Source organism: Coptis chinensis, chromosome 1, assembly GCF_015680905.1.
Source record: "Coptis chinensis isolate HL-2020 chromosome 1, ASM1568090v1, whole genome shotgun sequence".
NCBI lineage: Eukaryota > Viridiplantae > Streptophyta > Magnoliopsida > Ranunculales > Ranunculaceae > Coptis > Coptis chinensis.
The window spans coordinates 62,238,296-62,252,198 of record NC_141456.1 but is presented as its reverse complement, the minus strand read 5'-3'; positions in this window follow the sequence as shown (position 1 = coordinate 62,252,198).

Below are 13,903 nucleotides of genomic sequence, written 5' to 3'. Positions count from 1 at the left end.
CCAATAAGCAAACATGCAAATCGGGTCAGCATTATAAAAATGCTGGTGTGAGTAGCTCTAAAATATAACATATAATTATACATATATATACACAATCCATACGACAGTTAGTTCCTCTACCGAGGCGTCTTAACTTTCAACGACTAATACAACATCCTTAAGTACAATAATTAAGGCAGGTAGTTCCTCCACTGAGGCGCCTGAACTTTCCACTAACCACACAACAAACTATACGCATAATAAATAAGGCATGTAGTTCCTCCATCGAGGCGCCTTAGGTTCTAACTAAACTATGACCAGCCAAGCATATTCCATACTTACCTCATTTCATGCTCAATTACAGAGTGAGTCGTCTCTGCACAAGTAATTCGTTTGACCCACCCTTCTACCAAACCATATACAATCATCTATCTAAAGATATATCATTAACCAACATATTACCATAATTATATTAATTAAGGCTTTCTTTGTGTGTCCCTAAAATTCACGTCGATCTATGTCTTACCTAGTTTCCCTGGCTACCACAATCGCTTCCCAACGCCCGAACATGTACATCCACATGTCTCCCCTTACATAATGAACCACTCCGTGCGTAACTACCCTGAGCGGGATGCCGCACACTAGGTAACCCTCACACGGAAGCCATTATGTAAAATATCGCCACTATTCGGCATAAAAATATCGCGTCGTCTCGCTCTATTTTGCGAACGGAATAATCAAGCCACTATTCGGGCTACGCCGGAAAGGGCCATTCAGATTCATCGAACGCCGGGAAGGGCTAATCACATTACTTACGCCCGAAGGCCATTCAGATTCACTGAAACGCCAGAAAGGCCAATCACATTACTTACGCCCGAAGGCCATTCAGATTCACTGGAATGCCAGAAGGGCCAATCAAATTGCACACGCCCACACAGGGCAGATCACATGAGTTGTGGTAGCTAGGTTCTAGGATTTTCGTTACGTAATTTATTCAGGTGTCCTACATTTATGACTCATAATAATTCCACTATATCACGTGCAAGTCAAATACCTTATTGCACTCAGCCACAATATTTAAAAATATCTCAATTATATCTCATAACCACTTTCATTCTTTCACGTGCCAATATATTATTGCACTACGCCACAATCCCGTGGGAAATATCCACAAATACTCTACTAGCATCTCACATATAAAAATAATGAAGTGTTTACACATTTATTTCTCCAAAACTATTGCATTTAATATATATATATCCCAACATATTATATAATGTCACAATATCAACGGCAAATCTTAATTAGATAATGACCACCAAATTTATACAAGCTTCCACAGCATTTTAGCATTTGATTTGTCCATACAATTTACAACATAAAATGTAGCACAATTAAACAGTCCACAATCAAAGCCCAATATATATATATATATATGTTTTACACACTACTCACGTCAAATCTTAATTAGATAATGACAAACAACGTTATATAATTTTCGACAATATTTTATTACTATATTTGTCCATATTCTTAAATATGAGAAAAATTGGAAAAAGTCAACATTCCACAGTCAACGGTCAATGGTCAACAGTCAAAGTCAATGGTCATTGGTCAACGGTCAAAGTCAAACTGTCGTTTCTATGTTCAACAGGTTCATGGTCATAGCCATGGTTCGTGGCTAAGGTCAAGGTGCATGGCTTATGGGCTCATGACCAAAGTAATGGTTCGGACCCAACTGGCCAAGCCCAAACCTTAGAACCCGGCCCCAAAAGTTTAAATGTTGAAAGACCCAATTTGGATCTCTATTTTTAAGTCCTCTGGACTGGCCCAAACAATATTAGAAACTGGCCTAAAACAGTTAAGTGGTTTGGCCCAAAAATTGAACGAAAACCGGCCCAAAACTTTAAATTAAACTGGCCCAAACTAAACACAACCGGGCCCAACCAAAAATAGAAATTTTGGCCCAGCAACTAATCAAGCTTAGGCCCAAGCCTCAAGCCCAACCCAACAGATCTAGTGAAACTAGAATACGTCCGGGAGCACCGGATCGCACTCACCTTCTTCTTCCTCCAACAGATCCTCCACCACCAGCCACCAAGTCGGGTTCTCCTCCTCCTCCCACTTCATCATATTGGTTTTTGCCCTCGGCAAAAACCAACCAACTTTAACAAAAGCACAAACCCCAAATCATTCAATCCCAATACTTTATCAAAATTAGATCTATAATATTTCGACCTCTATTAATGGTTCTTCAAGCTTTAACAGCTGCCCCCTCACTCTACTACACTACCATCAACTATACACTAGTCTAGGTAAAAGCCTCACACTCCAATTAAACCCAAAAACAGCCCAACCACCGGCGCCATTAACGCCTCCAAGCTTTGGTAGCACCGTAAACCAACCACTCGATGCCCCTTTCCTAACCACAATTCAATCAACAACAACCCAACAAAAACAACACAACAACAAAGATAAGTTAAAGAAAACAGTATGATTCCTGAGCGCGCGCCGCCATTAACGCTCTTTCAAGCTTCAACAGCCCAATAAACGCAATAGTCCAATAACTTAAACAAAAGCTACCCTAACATTATCTAGTTTAATCAATTCGACAATATCGCCAAATAACTACAGCCAAACAAACAGCCGAACACACCGAAAATGAATAGAAACAGTTGACAGTAGAATTTTGTCTGTATACCAGTAAAATTCTAGATTCCGTGAAATAGAAAAATTATCTACTCACCTTTATTAACAGCTCGACGAATCATTCATCGTCCAAACCGTCGCGCTCCACCCTCTAGCAATCCAACTTTTATCTCTGCCTCCATTTTTATTTTATTTTTTTTATTCTCTAAAACCCTATTCTCTAGAACAATGTGATTATATACTTGGGTTTGAAACCCAAGCCCAATACAGACTCGGGCCCAAAAATCAGGCCCGCGATCCCAAATCCAATCCAAAATTCGATTTTTAAATAAATAATTTAATTAATTAATAAATAAAAAATACGTATTTTAAATACGGGCGTTACACTTAGGGTCGCTTGGTTGTACCTTATCTTCATGTATCCTGCCTTAGAGAGTAGGCTTTGAAAACTTAGCTACAGCCATATAAAATCAACCATTAGAACTAAAACGACACACCATTCGCACGGAAAATCATGTGATATAGCAAATATCAATTGAAAGAGAAAGCACTAACCATTACGTGTTGTAAAAACATTGTACAAATTAATCCTAGCCAAACGCTGCATCGTAATTAGTCGTTGACTCCAACTGCTTTGCTTCTAAGAAACGGCTCCTTCTAAGAAAAGTATAAGTAGAAAAAGTACTAAAATAGTCACTAGAAATCATCCAACTAACAAAACACATTAATGTTGAAGTTCCATCAAAAGAAGATAGATTATTTAATCGAATACATGAGGCAGATTATTTAATCGTATACATGAGGTACGAGCGTATGGTAATCATAAACTCATACATTATCTAAATTAAAGTTAACTAGCTTTACACATTCAATTCTAATTAAAACATCGTTCAAGGTTTATAAAAGTTCTAAATACTTACCTGAAGCAAGCTTCACTTCTAACACCACTTTCCCTTAACAACAAACCTTCCATCCAATCCTCACTACAAGCACCAATCCACTTTATGATTATATGTTGATCTTTTCACTGCCAGCACCACTTTGGTATAAGCTTTTACCATGATAATATATATATGGATTAAGCTCCCAACCATACTTCTCAAAGAAATAGAAAACATATCATTGATGCATAAAAGATAAAACTCATAAAAGTTAATACCATAGCATAAGACAACATCTAATAAGCTAGCAATTAATTACAAACAACTTAAGAATGCACATGCCCGACGATGAAGTTGCTTCTCAATTCATAGTTTCTTTGACAAGGTGAAAGACATCATATCTGAGAGAAGTATTAGAATGATATCCATCATTCGATCAAGTCAACATTCTTATAACACATGCATAACCGATTCCTACTTTACCTTGCACTCAATTTCTATTGCAACGGAAAACTTCAAATATCACAAATAATTGTTTAGAACTTCTACCTGAAATTTTAAACAAGTTCATTAAAACCATACCAACTGCCAACAATCCAAAAGAAATCACAATAAATTTCAATAACTAATAATACAGCTACAATATAAACATATTTCTTTAGCATTGGTTCATTTTTAAAAGGAAACACGTGAGTGTTAATAGGATAAAATAGTAAAACTTTAGCTCGTGAATTAGGGTTACAATTTGCATCAACATATTGTGTTCCGACAAGCGGGAAACCTTATGGATATTAAGTATTGCGAACACATCCCAATGCTCATAAATGCTATTACTAGCAGTGTACCTAATAAGTCCATTTTGAAAAATATATACTTCCTACTCATGTATAACTCAAAAAATCAGGCACCCAATCACACTAACGCTCTAGCTAGCACAGACACACCAGTATGATTATCATAAACAAGTGAAATCTACATTCAAATACTGTTCAAGATGGTAGATGCCATAACTCTATAAAACTCGCAAATACTCTCAATTTTAAATCATTCCTCAGGCATACATTAAGCATTTTTCAAAATAAATAGAGATTGAATTAAGATAAGGCCATAAATATCTGTTCAGGTTAGATTCAAGTATGAAGTATTAACGAAACTACTTTAATAGCAACACTGTTAATACTCGATTTCCGCGTGTAAAACTCTAATAAAGTAATTGATACCTGATCAGAAGTAGAGATGGTAAACATTTGCGTGTGTGACACCTGACCAATTCCTTAAATAGCAAGCAGTGCATTCACTAAAGACTGCATTTCCATGTGTGCCCACTTCTTTCCAGCCTCCTAATGTTCCAAATAATTGAGTTGGCAATGAAATTCCATGCTTGACCTATGCTCTTCTTCTGCAGCCTTAAGAATGATCTTGGAAATAGCACTACCCAAGCCTTGTACTCAACCCCTTCCATCAACTCCAAAGACCTACAAATATGTATTATTCCCATTAAAGGAATGTGTTGTGCAAAACCAAAAATTAAACTCATTAAAAGTACAGAAGAAAAGAATACATAAAATACCTATGTGTAAGAAAACATTCAAGTAAATGTTACTTAGTTTCATACCCTAGTCTGTCTAACTTCCTATTAAAGGAACAATCCTGCCTGCCCGGTATGAGTAGCAACATATATATATGTCCTTGAGAGGGGATCAACACGATCAATAGCAACCTAATGAAAAAAGAAAGCACAAATTCATATTTCAGGACAGACTCACTAACAACAAGGACCACTATTGTATATTCATTAACATCTAATGCTTCTATAAAGAATAAGGAAAATTCGCATTTAATTAGGCTAGTAAAAAAATTCCAACAGCCAAAGAGATAATCTGTTCTTAGTTTATGATAAAAGAAAGCAATAGAAACATTGGCAAGTTATGTTAGCATGTTAGACCGGAACTGCTCTCAAGTCTAAATATGTATTCTTAAGGGTGGGCACTTCATTTGGCACCTTAAACAGCTCAAATCATGCTACCCTATGCAATAAAAGAAAGAGATGGAAAGAATGTAAAATATTACTCTGTCCTGGTTTCCATATCGCAAAGCACCTAGCCTTTGCATGAGCTCAGTAAATTCAGGCCTTTTCAAGTATTCCTCCACAAAAGTGTGTACATTCTTTACAAAAACAAGCTCCAAATCCTACTGTATATTACAAAGAAAATACAAGTGGTTATACCCCAGATAAGGATTTGACTTCATATCTTGATTTAGTGTAAACACATAAAAGAAAAGATTCACAAAGAGCCACAAAACCAATGCCAAAACCTCTAGTCAACCAATTTCAAGACCTAAGGCATTAACCAATGAGGTGGTTACTTTCAATGTGCATTCAATTATTTTTGGATTTACAATATCATCAACCATTAAGTTCTAGAAATTACAACAAAAAAAAAAAAGACAAATAAGTTATAGCAAAGAAAATTTTAGTGAGAAAAACAAAGAGGACTTGACAAGTTTGTGTACAATTGACGATACCCATAAATTTCACTATCATTTGATAAATATATTTCTTTCTTTCAATTATATCATCTAACACTTAATTGATACCCATTTTTGACAATATGAAACAGTGTCAAATTGAATACATATCACAAGAACTCCACAATGGATTTAGTAAGAACAAATTCAAAGTTTGAGTGATTCATAGCTAGTTACAACAATCAATTCACGGAGAAGAAGACAACGAAATAATAATTATTGAGTGACCGATGGTTAAAAGAAAAACAATATCGGACAATTAGTAACCACTGCCAAAAGTAGTTTGAAAAGTTAAATAATCCTTGAAGAGATACTGCAAAGATCGTAATAACAACCAAAGACAACAACTTTTTCTTATAATAAAAAAAAAAAAGGAAAAATCACTAACTGTTTTGTAAGGCTATATAATAAACAGTGAATGAAGTCAATTTATCAAAAATACCGAAAAACACTACCTTCAAAGCCGAAATTGGTAAACTATAACCCTAAAAAGTAAAATTGTGAGAGGGGAAAGGGAGACATGAGGAAGAATAATTACCTTCGATTGAAGACGTCGTTTTTGCTGCTGAAAAGAGAGATGATTTAGAGAAAGAAGATGACTTCCTGGAAAATACATGGGAGATAAGAAAAAGAGCTCAACATGAAGAAGAAATGGGGGAGTGAGAACAGAGACGAACTTATACCCACTTCTTCTTCTTGCCGCCCATATCTGTGATGGCGGAGAGAGAGAGAGAGAGAGAGAGAGAGGGTTTACCCTAATTCTATTTGGTCAAATATTCATTTCATGCTCCTTTATTTTGCAAGAGATCAACGGATACAAAAACACAGATTTACATCAACAGTTCAAAGAAAAGGAAACATGACCGTGGCAAAAAACTCACCTAAACTAAAACCGCACACGCAATTGGCCACAGCTGCTAAAAGCTTTAGCCACGGCTAAGGACTGTAGATACTCTGCCATAGCCATAGACTGTGGCTAAAACTAACTTGTACCTGTGGCCAAAAGTCATTTTTCTTGTAGTGTTATAACATCAACATTAACACCATCATTTCTTTCTCTTCTGCCTCATTGCAAGTTGTCGTTTTGTCAACTTTGTCGTGTCAATATCCATATTATCTCCACTATTTTCACCACCACCTCCACTTTGTGAACTTTTCTGAATAATTTGCTTGAATTGGAGAGCGTTGTATATCATCTTCTCACGTGCTAACATCCCATGAACATCTTGAGTTCCTCCTGTGTCCAACGATTCTTTAAGCAACTTTGTCGCTTCTGCTACAATAAGTTTCTATAAAGTAATTTGAAAGTTAAACGCACATCACAAATATGACTAACATTAGATATATTATATTTTTTGTACATAATGAAATCGAATACGAGTAGGAATAAAAAATATATATACATCTTACCCAATTTGCAGGTGGAAGTCTATAAACTTGTGAAAAGTGCTTCGTATTCTGCATACGAGGATGGCTAATATTGTTGAACTAATCTATGTATCTATTAATGCAATCCGAGGAAGCCACAACACGTTCACCAAGTTCAATATGGTCTTCTACAACTGTTGCTTTTTTGTTTTTTCGTTGTTAATGACAATTGTGAAAAAAAATTGAAACTTGAAGAATGAGGTGGTGTTCTTATTACCTGAAATAGAGAGAAGTGACAGTTGGTTTTTTGTTTATAGAGGAGGAGGAAGAAAGAGAACAACGGAAGAAAGTGAAAATAGACAATTTTGAACTTTGGGCTGACAAGGCCTAGGTGGGGTGTGCTCATTGACAATTTTAAGTTTGGGGTCTGATTTGAGAAAAAATTGGGTCTGCCTTGAGAGAATCGGGGTCAGTAGGTAGTCCTTCTCCTATTTTTTGGATAACATTTTTTTATAAATGCAATTAAACAAATGCTATCTATTGACTTTTTTGTACTAGTTGACAGATTTGGATAGTACGTCTTGTGATTGGGTGATGGGTGTTGGATGAATATGTGTATTTACACGAGCCATAATTGTTTAGAAGTCGGTTTTCTATGTAATGTTGTTGCAGAGTCAGATTGTTCTTTCTTGCTTCTAAGGCTGTGTTTGTTTAGTGGCAAATCTCTAGTGGGAAAATATTAGATTTGCCAGCATTTTTCCACTAGAGTTTTGCCAGGCTAATTTGTAGTGGGAAAATTTTAGTTTGCCAGTGTTTGTTTGCAAAAATTCATAGTGAGAAATTATAAGATTTGCCAGTTTTGTCAGCGTTTGTTTACATGGTTTTTATTTTTTTCCGTGGCAAATGATTTTTTAACTTTTTAGAAATATTATTTTTTTGGTTTCCAAACTCAATGAAGTATAAAAATAGAAAGAACATTGAATTCCAACTACGTGAACTTTCCAAGTATGGCGGGTGAACAAACACCTCCATTGGAGAAACAAATTCAAATTCCAATATCCCGACTGCTCAATAAACATCATCACACCACTAACATACTACAATATTTCTACAACACCATTTCATTAACTCATCATCTTGATACATCACCAAGGATCATCAACTATTGCAAAGATGGAACTACCAAATTAAGCAAGTAAATTGGACAATTCAAAACCTAGTCCAACATAAGAATTTTAAAAACCAAACATCCCATTAAATTAAATGCTTGAAACCTCTACTCACATATATGCAAAACATGGAATACCAAACTGAAAAGAGTTCCTCGCAGCAGCACGTAACACCCAACGCCTTGCAACAGCACCAAATAGCGGCAAAGAATAAAGACGTAGCACCCAACAAAGACACAACAAAGACCACCACCCAAAGACCTTTGCAACAGCAAAGAAGAAAAGACACCGCGGCCCGATGGTAGCACCACGGCCCAATAGCGGCAGAAGCGAGCACCCCAAAGACGCGAAGACCCGCCAAAGAAGCGGTAGCACCCGGCCGCGACGCCCGGCACCCGGCGGAAGGCCAGCAAGACACAAAGACTCCAACACACATCAACCCCGGCCCGAGAGCAGCAGCACCTTAATCTAATAATAACCCAAAGACGCCGCAACACTGAACACCTTGCAAAAGCAACAACAACACCCGGCACCTTCCACTAGCACCCCAAAGACGCAAAGAACCGGCAAAGACCTTGCGGTAAGCAACAACACCCACCCAACCATCTAAACCAACCCGCACACAAACACTCCACCCGGCCCGAGAACAACACACTACCCAAAGACACACTCACACACACCACACTCGCACACACTCACCACAACACACAACACCACAGTCACACACACTCACCACCCAACGCCCACTCGCACACATAACACCACAGTCACACCCATCACACAATCACCAAGACACACAACACCACAGTCACACACACTCACCACAACACACAACACAACAGCCACACACACACACTCACCACCCAGCACACACTCACACACACCACACTCGCACACATAACACCACACTCAAACGCACTCACCACACACGCACACACTCACACACAGCACACTCGCACACTCGCACACAACACCACAGTCACACACACACACTCACCACCCAGCACCCAACCACAACACCACACACACACACACACGCCACCCAAAGACACACTCACACACACCACACTCGCACACACTCACAACACCACAGTCACACACACACACACACACACACAACCACCACCACCACCTACACACACTCACCACACTCATCACACTACCACCACCACCAGCACACACACACTCATTACACACACACACACACTCATCGTCATAATATCGAATAGTTCAACCAAATCTACAAGCCTTGTTCAACATACACTATTTTCAGTAAAATCAAAATCAAAACCAAACCAAACCAAACCAAATAATACCAATTATAGTGAGAACGAAATCAAAACCCCAAAAAAGAAATCAAACCCAAAATCATACGATGGCGAGTTGGCGAGAGCTAGAGAGAGATTACATTAAGAACGACCAAATCGAGAAAGAGAGAAAAAAAAAAAACACAAAGGAGAAAATGAGAGAGATGCGAGAATGTAAAATTTACAACAAAACATGTCAAATTTTAAACCGTTGTTGGTCGATTCAAAACAGATTGAATTGATTAAAGAGATTGTTGTTTGAGTTATTTGAGTTAGAAATTGAGTGAAGTGAGAGATGAGAGAGATTACTTGTCGAGACACGAGATGCAAGCGAGAGAAGATGAGATGAGCGATAGATTGATGGTGGCAAATGTTTTGGTCATAGTGGGAAAATTTGAGTGATTTTCATCTTTGCAAAAAGAGTTTAGGGGGAGGTGGATTCTATTTTCCCACTTCTAGTGGGAAAATTTTGTTTGCCGGCAAATAGAGAATAGTGTTTGCCACTGCCCTTAAATGCAGCCAAACACTGGCTAATGGTGCATCTAGTGGGAAAATAAAATTTGCCACCCCTATTTGCCACTAAACAAACACAGCCTAAGTTATTATATATTTTGTACCATTAAATCTCTTCAATCATTAGCTAATGATAAGTTTCAACGTAGGGACTTTTAATGAATAGGGTTAAAGTCGGTGGTTGGAAACCCCAGCCATTACTTAAATATATATACCCATTTCTAATTATATCTGAAAACATATAACATCTCAATTATCTATTATAATAAAACACAATGGCAGGACAAAGGGTGGTCGGGATCGTCTTGGGATCTGAGTTTGATGTGCATGGGGATCCAAGAGAGACATTATGTATGACTTAGAACGTTTTGAAACCGTTTCCTAATTCTCAAAGGCATTTAAAAAGATTTATTTAATGAATTAAATGTTGTAAATTCAATGCATGCATGCATTATCAAAATTTTCAATTACTAAAACAAAAATTATTGCTCTTCTTTCCCATTTGGCTCTTTCCTATTTATTGCATTTAAAACAAAGTTAACAACTAATTTATTAGTTTTATTTCTCGATAGATACATTCTAAATTAAATATATACATTTCTCAAATATAAGTATGGGCTTGGGCTTCAACCACACTACACTCTAGCACCGTGAGATTAAATTGAGAGCGTGAGCGATCCATCTTCATCTTCCATAATAGCATAGTCTAGCTCCCCACCTTTCAAGCTCTCAAAGAAACAAAAAGAAACGGCAGGAGTAAATTTCACAACGACTCATTTCTCTCGGCCAATCTTCGATTGCTATTAAAACAGCCATGATTTTCCCCTTAAGTAACTCCTCTACTCTCGAGATAAAACCTGGCTCGCCGCTCTCTCACAATTCGCTAAACTCTCGCCTCCAGATTAAGCCATTGTTCAAAGAGGTGCTTTCCTATTACTAATAGATGTCTATTTCTTTACATGATTTTCTAATTGTTCATTTAACAATTCATGTTCTCTGTTTGTTTCTCGCTCAAGATTTGCGGCCTCGGCTTACCGAACTCTTCTTTGCCGGATTCCAAAGGGTTCTTTACTTGATTCAATTTGCTTTCCCTTCAATTAGTTTTCGATTTCAGGTTACATGATTCAATTTGCTTTCCCTTAAATTAGTTTTCCATTTCAACCTTCGTAATTTACTATTATTGCTATCTTTTTTACTGAAATTGGCCTCACGTTCATCAGTAGCGGCGGTAATATGATGCATGTGCCATTTACGGCATTTTATGTTGATTGCCCATATGTTCTGAAATCCAATTGACGTAACTAAATATGTTGCAAAACATTTTGACAGTTTAGTAGTTTATCGTGGCTTTAGTTTGGGTTAAGGTGTTTGTGAGATATGTTAAGCGTTCACGGTTACCGCATTACATTTGTAATTTAACAAACAATCTTAGTGTCACATCTATTAATATATTTCCCAATCTTGGGTATTTGGGATTCGAGATTGGACACAATATTATACGGTACACATCAGACCGAATGTTGCTAATCACACCTTAAATTTGCTTTGAGCAGCGGCGTAACTCTAACTACAATCCACGCCTCGACTTGCTCCTCAAGGATTGTGACACCAAAAAGTCGCATTAATCGCTTTTCTACCGTGGATCAGAAATAGGAGTAAGAACTACACTTAAAGCATGGTAGAAATTTTAAATAGAGCACCTTTCCACTAACCGAGGTCCCAATAGGTAGAGGTCTAACGGTGACAGTTCCATTAAAGCGCATCTTCAAGCACATTAGCGTAAATTGTTGTCTTTATTGGAACACCGAGCTTGCTATAAATAATATGTTGGATATGTATATAAGAGCTTCAGAAAAGCTATATAAAAGATAATAAAAAAAAACTGGAAAGCGCAATATGAACTAATTTATCACCTGAATAGTGCAAAGCAAACATCGATTTTCTGAGTTCAAGGTTGGATAAGTCAATCTCCATATCCAAGTTGTTTTCAAGAGCCTGATTTTTTATAAAACAATTAGAAGAGTGTTTAAACAGTTTTACGAACCGAGAAACAGGATATGTATCAAGAGGGTGTTTAATAAAAATCATTCTTACCGGATCATCTTCTTCGTGCAAAACACAATAGAATAGACAGAGATATGAGATAAGAACAAATCATCACAATATAACAGTTCAAGTTCAATATGATAAATTCAAAACGGCAGGACTTGATGTTCAACAAAACTTATTCTCGGGATACAAAGCCAAGATGGGAGGAGTGGAGGACCAAGTAACAACAGTTAAAATTGAAAGTGTGTGAAGCGCTATAAGAGGAATTGTAGGGCCCCATGGGTACTTGTTGAGATTTTTAGTACAGTTTCATGCGGGACACACTAAGCCTTGCATAGTAGTATATAAGCTCTTGGGACTGCTCCACTCATTGCCAATTGGCTTTGAATTGATGCTCCAAAATTTTAGACGGTATTAGAACAAAATTATTTTAGTATTTAGCCTTAAGGGCCCGTTTACTCCAAGCCACGCCGGATGTGAGGAAGCCCCGTTGAAATGTTAGTATAGTCTCACATGGGACATTTAAAGCCTTGCATAGTAGTAAACAAGTTCTTGGGCTGCTCCACTCATTGCCAATTTGTTTTGATCTTATGTTGAAGAGGTAAATCATCATCTTCAACTTTGATCATCTCCTTTCTCAAATACCCTAAACACCTCTCAACCTCCCACCCTTACGACGTCGATTGCCGGACTTCAGGCCATATTTTGACGCCAGTACACCTCCTTACCTTCTTTCACTCTGTTATCTTTGAAATTATATTTTGGACTCTCTCGATTCTAAAACACTTTGATTGTTTTCAAGCTTTCAAGCGACAATAGCTTGATCGAATTCACGAAATCCCCACGGTAGCTAGAAATCTTTTTAAGTATTTCGACACTCCATAGACAATAGGCTAATCCAAATACAACATTGTTGAGATCAAATCATTATCTTTGGCAGAATGTTTTGCTTTGTGCAAGGACTACTTCTCACCCACTCACGGCCAAATTAGGGTGTATTCGGGTGTTATTTTGTAGACGATTAAGCCTTGGCTCACATCTCAGATTTTAAAGCTCAAAAATGGGGAAGAAATAAAGGCGAGAAAGGTTTATGTCTATGTTGTGGTACCCAATGTGGCGAGCGGATACCGGAGAGTGGATATGTTCATGCAATCTTAGACTTCAAACAAAAGAGCAATGGAGATGATGTACAACAACACTATTCAGTCTATTAAGGCTAAGGAATACAACCAAACCCAAAGGAATAATCATAGTCATTATCTCCGTTTTTAGTCCTCCTCAAATTTGGGCTAAGCAACACGTGATCACAAAACTGTTGGAGCAATTGTAAAAGCAAGGTACATTTATGGTTTCTCTTGGTTATTATTATTACTTTGATTAATTTTTGGCAAAATCATGTCCTTGATGCTTCTTTTTTTCAAATGAATACTCATTGTCGATTATTTTAGTGGGAGTTGGG